Source organism: Crocuta crocuta, unplaced genomic scaffold (genome assembly GCF_008692635.1).
Source record: "Crocuta crocuta isolate KB4526 unplaced genomic scaffold, BGI_CrCroc_1.0 scaffold41, whole genome shotgun sequence".
Lineage (NCBI taxonomy): Eukaryota > Metazoa > Chordata > Mammalia > Carnivora > Hyaenidae > Crocuta > Crocuta crocuta.
The window spans coordinates 11,684,842-11,691,824 of record NW_027529428.1 but is presented as its reverse complement, the minus strand read 5'-3'; the positions used below and the strand labels follow the sequence as shown (position 1 = coordinate 11,691,824).

Sequence of the window (6,983 nt, the reverse complement as noted above, 5' to 3'; positions counted from 1 at the left end):
CCCCGGCCTCAGTGACCCTCGGGGACCTCTCTTGGTTCACTTAAGCGGGAGCTTCCTCCCCCTTTCAGAGGAAGCGGCTGAGTTTGGCAGCAGGTGGAGAGATCTCCCACCTTCTCCAGGCAATACACAGAGGCGAACTTGTTAGGCGCCCCTGGGAGCTCACGAGGGGCTTGCTAGCCGGTGTTCTGGTCATTTCTGGCGCCGAAGCCGGCTTGCACAGGTGCGGTATGGTTCCTGCCTAAATGCAGCAGGCGACCTCGGCGTTCCGGCTGTTCTCTCCCCCAGCCGGGTCAACGTGACGCTTCAGCAGCTGGGCCGAGGGGTGGGGATGTGGGGGCCACGGAGAGGGAGAATGCCAGCGCTCGACTTGCCAGGCAGGTGCCCGGAGTCGCAAAAATTGAAGACGACAAATGCCTGCTTATCTCTTATCTATGCAGATGAGCTTGTTGTATTCTTAGCCCCCTCCCCCTCCCCCCAGCTCACTGGTCTCTGGTGCCCAGCGTGGTCGGGTAGAAACCTGTTCCAGAGAAGTTGTTTGGATAGGCTGATGAATTCTTTCATCTGAGCTACTAAAATCAGGGCTCTCACCAAGGAAATGCTAGTCACTCTGATGCTTTTTTAAAGGCAGAGGGTTGTATACCCCAAATACCCACCACCCCCATCTTCGCAGGACCTTTTCAGCCTCCCAGAGGCCCGAGCTCTACGGTGAACGACCCTTCAGAGACAGGTTGGGCCTCAGGATGAGTTAGTCTCCTGCAAAGGAAAAAATCGAGTCTCCCCATCAACACTCCCGAGCAGGGGTTTGGGGATCCTCCGTGCCCTTCCGGTGAAAAGCGTCCATCCAGACTTCTCTCTCTTCCGTGGAAGGGCTGAAGTGTTCTGAAGTTGTTCGGAAAAGGCCTTTCATCACCCCTCTAATGGGATGAAGTAGATAATGTTCGTGGAAGCTTTAGTCAGAACATTTGCTGCTGAAAGGAGGCCCTGGGAAAACAATCTTTCTCGGCCAAGCCCGAGCCAGTGGCATGCTGAGCCAGCATGGTGCATGGGCTCTGTGCCTTCCGTGTACAGCGATGGGAGTGGAGACTTAGAACACGCGGGAGTAAAGGATGAGATCTGAGACTCCTGAATAATGACATCTTAGTTAAGGAAACTGTTCAGAGCTGAATGATAAAACCTCATTACATTTTTGTCCAAATTAAGAAGACTAGAGGGAATCTGATGATAATACCTTGCATTTGAATCAATGCCTTGTGATTTGCGAATGCTTTTCAGTGCTCATTAAATTCCGACCACTTCCGAAGGAGGCAGGGCAAAGATTATTAACCACATATTCAAAGGGGGACCTGAAGCCCACAGATTCAGGGGCTTCTCAAGGGAACAGGAGACTGGAATTCGGAGTCACAGCCACGTTCTCTGAAATACACCCTCTACCCCATCACCGTCCAGTGCTGGCTCTGAACTTGTTGAAGGTTTTCACGATGGCCAGAGTGCTTCTGCATTTATTGTGGTCTGTGCTGTCTCACTGTGAATCACGGATCACATTTGACAGATGAGGAAACTGAGGTTTAGACCAGGATGGGACTTTTCCATGTCTAAACTAGTGGAGGTTCCAAGGTTATGGTGCTCTCGGTGTCCAGTCTGCTGCTTTGTGGATCATGCCATCATTGTGCTTCTCATGGTGATGAGGAGACCTCCTGCGTACTGCAGTACACTAGCGGACTATTAAACATGTCTGCGAGTGACGTGAGTTCTAGTTCTAGCACTCTCTTTGGCTGTAGGACCCAGGCCACATCACACCACCTCTGAACTTCACGTGTCCCACGAACACAGTAAGAGATTCAAAATGAATTACCTTTTTCTTTCTGGTCTTAGCATTTTATAAGGCTTAGCAATGTATTTTTAATCCCCTCTAATCATTTTCTGTAGGGGAAAGAAAGCTTTTCCCAACCTGCCTTAAGTAAGGGGCGTAACTAATTATCTCCCTCACTTGTAACTTACTCCCCCTTCCCTAGGCCACATCCCACTTAGTGAGGGGGGAATAATTCCAAGGGCACTTTAAGTTATCATGTGTATTGTTTACTGTTCCTGTTTGACTTGGAAATATCCTGATGGGCTGATCTCCTGTAACATACATGTCAAGATTCACTTGACTATCTCAGGCATCTCATACCTTTGGTATATTTTTAGCTTTGGAGTTTGTGTATAGTAAGCACTCGATAAATAGCTGTTGAATGGAGGAGGTGAATGAAATCACTCATAAGGAAAACACATGCTGTGAAACAAGGGAAGCATCTCATGATGTAAATTCCCAACATCTGCTGACCCAGAAGGTAATTTACCTACGGGAGGTGCGCCTTCTGAGGCTGGCAGATACAGGGGCCTGTTGTTGCTCTCCTTCCTGGATACATCATATAAAGAAGAGTTTTTCTTTCTCCATGTGGGCAATAGAACTGTGTTGTCTCTGTCATGCTCTTTTGCTTGCTTAACCCCTCTCTTAGTTGTTAGTAATGGTAGCTGGCTGTGCATTGCTAGAAATTGACTTTGGTCCTTTTATAAAAAAAAAAAGTCTTGAGAGGGAGAAACCTACCACTGTGTGTGTGTGTGTGTGTTTGTGTGTGTGTGTTTAGTAAATTTCAAGCAGCTGCTAATACTGGCTGGTGGTTTTGCAGAGGAAACCTAATTAACAAAACCAACCTAGTTTCTGTTCCCTTTTAGGGTCCTCTTTACACCCATCTTTCCCATCTACACAGAAGTTGTGCTTTTATTTTCAGAAGAATGATAAAGAATTAGAATGGTTCTTAAATATTAATACCAGATCCAGCCATTGGGATTGAGGTGTATGTCTTTGTGATAAAGAGTTGAAATGTTAAATAGTTCAGAGATTTGCCCTTTTATGGCTAAGACAACTGAGGCATAGAGAGGTGAATTGGTTTACTCGGTCACACAGTTGGTTAGCAAGAGAATGGGGACTGATGTGGAATTCTTAGGAAGGTTGATATTTAAGGTTGTGCTGGGGGTGCTGTGGTGAAGGTGCATTTTTGATTTTTCGAAATCCTAGAGATTAGGGCACCTGGCTGGTTCAGTTGGTTAAAGCGTCTGACTTCGGCTCAAGACATGATCTCGTGATTCACGAGTCTGAGCCCCACATTGGGCTCTGTGCTGACAGCTCAGAGCATGGAGCCTGCTTTACATTCTGTGTCTTCCTCTCTCTTTGCCCCTCCCCTGCTGGTACTCTGTCTCTCAAAAATAAAAAAAAAAAACATAAAAAAGAAATAAAAAAGAATAACAGAAAACTTCTCTTTACTCATAATACTAGAGCATCATAATTTTAAATGATTTAGTATTGATATTTTTAAGTTTCTGATCCAAGCAGATACCATTTAGGAGAAAATGTCTGTTTTCATCTATTTACTGTGATCTTCTGACTTCTGTAGATCATCAGACTCAGAATTAATACTTGGTTCCAACCTGTGCTTAAAGAGAACTGTTTGAATAGAAATACAAATGTATGGTGGTTTTCCAGCCTTCTCTTCCTGGTAAATAAAACCAGAAGCCAAAGGTGGCATTGCTGTAGAGCCGGTGAAATCATAAATATGTATACATTTAATTTGCAGTTTCATTTTGCTTGTATTTCAGTTAAATGTTGAGTCAGAATGTTTGATATCCNGGGGGGGGGAAAATTTTTTTTTTTTTTTTTTTTTTTTTTTTTTTTATTCTGGCTAAAACCTTCATTAGCTAAGCTGTAAAACATCAAGTCCTAAATGTGTTTGTTGCAGAAACGTGTTCTTTGTATCCAGTGTATTAACTAGAGTTGGAAGGAGTCCCTTCTTTTTTAGAAGCTGCCTGGTTAGAACTGTACATTATGTAGCTCAGCTGTTCATCTGTGAATTCATCTACGGTAATTCTAAAGGCAAGGAAAATCAGGGAGGAATCCTAGCCTTCCGTTTTATTTAATATTTTTCTTTAAAAAAAAAAAACCCACAACATCTAAACCTAATGTAGTGATGAAATTTTTGAAATCCTGTATAGTAAACAGTTGGCTACCATTCATGAAGTATTTTGTTCAGCCAGGTTCCTTTCGGTATAAAAGATGAGGCCTGAGAAAAACAGGCTTGATTTTGTATATTCCAGTTTGAATCGTGTCTACTTCTGTCTGGTTTTGCGGGAGATGTATAAAGGAGACCCTCTGATAGAGGAATGCACAGGAATTGTACTCACAGAAGGCTACTCTTGGGTAAGGTGGATTTGAAATATGGATAATAATAGTGACGTCGTCACACTGTTGACTCAGCCTGCAGCGCCTTGGCATTATTTTAAGGTAAAACGTGGACTTGAACAGACCGCTCCGTGAAGTATGCGTTCTTCTGGTAGAAAGTCTTCTGTGTTGTTTATGGGAATGAATAAACAACAGGTGTGCGGTATGTTTGGGGGGAGTTGACATAGCGGCTGAGCATCTTCTTGAGAGTCCTTTTCTCTAAGAATTTTAAAAAGGCACTTGTGAAATTGTGATGACCTGCAAAGCATTGCGTGGATGCTGTTGCTTGCACTAAAAATGGGTGTGTGTTTCAGTAGAGGTCCTGCTTGTAAGGGGTGGACTTTCAAGCAGGGAGGCCAGTGGGCTAGAAAGTATAATTACCTTGAATCGGAGCTCAAGTTCTGGGACAGAAGATAAGACTGTAAAAAAAAAAATGATCTATTTAGTAAGAAAGAGGTGACATTTCAGCCTTGCATCCAAGAACACTGAGCACGAGGTTTAAGGAGGAGGATGTAGTTCAAGCAAGCTATAAAAACGGATTTCTTTGCTTCATAGACTGGCACAAGAAATGTAGTAGATTCAGCATGTTGGGTCGTAGTGGGTTTTCAACATGTAACATTCGCTTTTTTTTTTTTTTCTTTCTTTTCAAACCCTGCCCACCATCCTGATCTCTGGATCTTTGGTCCTAACATTTATTGATAAAGTAAGGAAACAAAACATTGCAGCAATGAAAAGCAATGTTGTGACCTGCTTGAGGGAATAGTAAACTTATCATGGGTGTTTAGCTAATAATTATCAGTGGGAAAGGTTAGTTATCAGGTATTATTTATCTTTGTATTCTTGGAACATAGCACTAAGTTAGCAAAGAGTAGGTGTTTAATAACTGTGTATTGAACTATTGATGCATTCAGACAAATATCATTCTTCAGAACTATGGGATGTTTCATAATTATTCTAATGATTTTATTATTTTTCAGACCATTTAGAAAACATCAGTAGTTTCAGTACTTGATAGGGGTCCTTCATTTTTTATCACATAGAGTGTTTTTCACCAGACATCCAACCTTCTTTTAACCAGCATGCCTGGGAATGATTTTTTTTTTAACCTCTCTTTAACAGAAATAATAATCTGGCTATAAAATGTGCTGTTTCCTTTTTATTTCCAAGTACCAGATCAACATACTTTTAAAGCATCTGGAGTGGCTTAGTAGTGAATTTGGCTCAGGTGCAGTTGAGAACGGACTTGAAGCTTCTCTGAGTTTCTTTTTTGTTTGTTTGTTTATTTTTGAGAGAGAGAGGGAGGCAGAGTGTGATTGGGGGAGGGGCAGAGAGAGAGGGAGACACAGAATCCGAAGCAGGCTCCAGGCTCCGAGCTGTCGGCACAGAGCCGGATGTGGGGCTTCAACTCAGGAACCATGAGATCATGACCTGAACCGAAGTCAGATGCTTAACCGACTGAGCCACCCAGGTGCCCCACGCTCCTCTGAGTTAATGAGTTTAAGTGTGCCTCTTCTTGGGGCATTGGCCTTCTGTGATTATCTGACCTAAAGGGAACCTTCCTCATACGTTTCCTTCACTTCTCACAGTGGATACTTATGTTTCACTTGTTTTTCTACCACCTCTGTCCACACTCCCACTCAACTTAAGAGTAGAAACTCCTTGAGGGTAGAAGTCCTGGGTATTTCACACTGTTTCTGAAGTATTTGGTACATAGTAGGTGCCTACTTAGTATTTGAACAAATGAAGGAGTCCCATTCTTGCTGCGGAGATGAACTGGACCACCACTGAGGGTACTTAGGCCGAACAGGTTCAGCCAGGAAGAGCTCTCTTAAGGGCTCCCCATGGTAGCTCCGTGAGTGTGCCCAGAGCCCAACCCGGGGCTCGAACTCACAAACTGTAGATCATGACCTGAGCTGAAGTCAGCCGCTTAACCGACAGGGCCACCCAGGCGCCCCTGGTGTCTCTTTACATGTGTGATACCTACATCAGCAGCCTGACATCAGGGATGAGGCGGTGGCTCTCAGGCGTGGCTCCTGATGAACAGCAGTAGCATCACCTGAGAACTTGTTGAAATTCTCATACTTCCCCCCCCCACCCCCAGGCCAGCAGAATCAGAGTCTTTGGGGATGAGGCCCCAGGGGGGTACATCAATCTGAATAAGAGTTGGTCTCTAAATAATGCTGCTGTACCCACAGTATTAGCAGGAAGTGGTAAATCCGTTGCTCAACGTTTTTTCCTCTGGAAGTATTTAATGTTTCCCGGTGAATCACAGGGTATGTGGGGAGGGCACCCTCTGCTTGCTTCTCCAGAAATTCTAGGGGAGAAGTAAATCCAGTCTTGGCTTTGCTCAGAGCTGTGTGGATCGCAGGAGAACAAATTCATATGACTGGTCTGGATATCTTGGGCTTTCGGTAGTTCACAAAAGTTCTTTTTTTAATATAAAGTATTTTTTTAAGTTTATTTATTTTGAGGGAGAGGAAGCACGAGTTGGGGAGGAACAGAGAGAGTGGGAAAGAGAGAGAGAATCCCACGCAGGCTCTGCGCTAACAGCACACAGCCCAGATGCAGGGCTCCATCTCAGTAAACTGTGAGGTCATGACCTGAGCCCAAATCAGGAGTTGGGTGCTTAACCAGCTGAGCCACCCAGGCGCTCCAAAAGCTCTTGAGAGTCATGGCCATGCTAAGTGATGGGTCCTGCCAGGACTGAGAGGTAGACCAGAGTATCTAG

General features: G+C 44.3%; 1 protein-coding gene and 1 pseudogene across 1 annotated transcript in view; both read left to right on the top strand.

The window, feature by feature from the left end:
* Positions 1 to 1,726, top strand: part of LOC144227607 (uncharacterized) — a 55,212-nt pseudogene extending 53,486 nt beyond the window's left edge.
* Positions 1 to 6,983, top strand: part of PIP5K1B (phosphatidylinositol-4-phosphate 5-kinase type 1 beta) — a 307,134-nt gene that overhangs the window by 322 nt on the left and 299,829 nt on the right. The window lies entirely within an intron of this gene.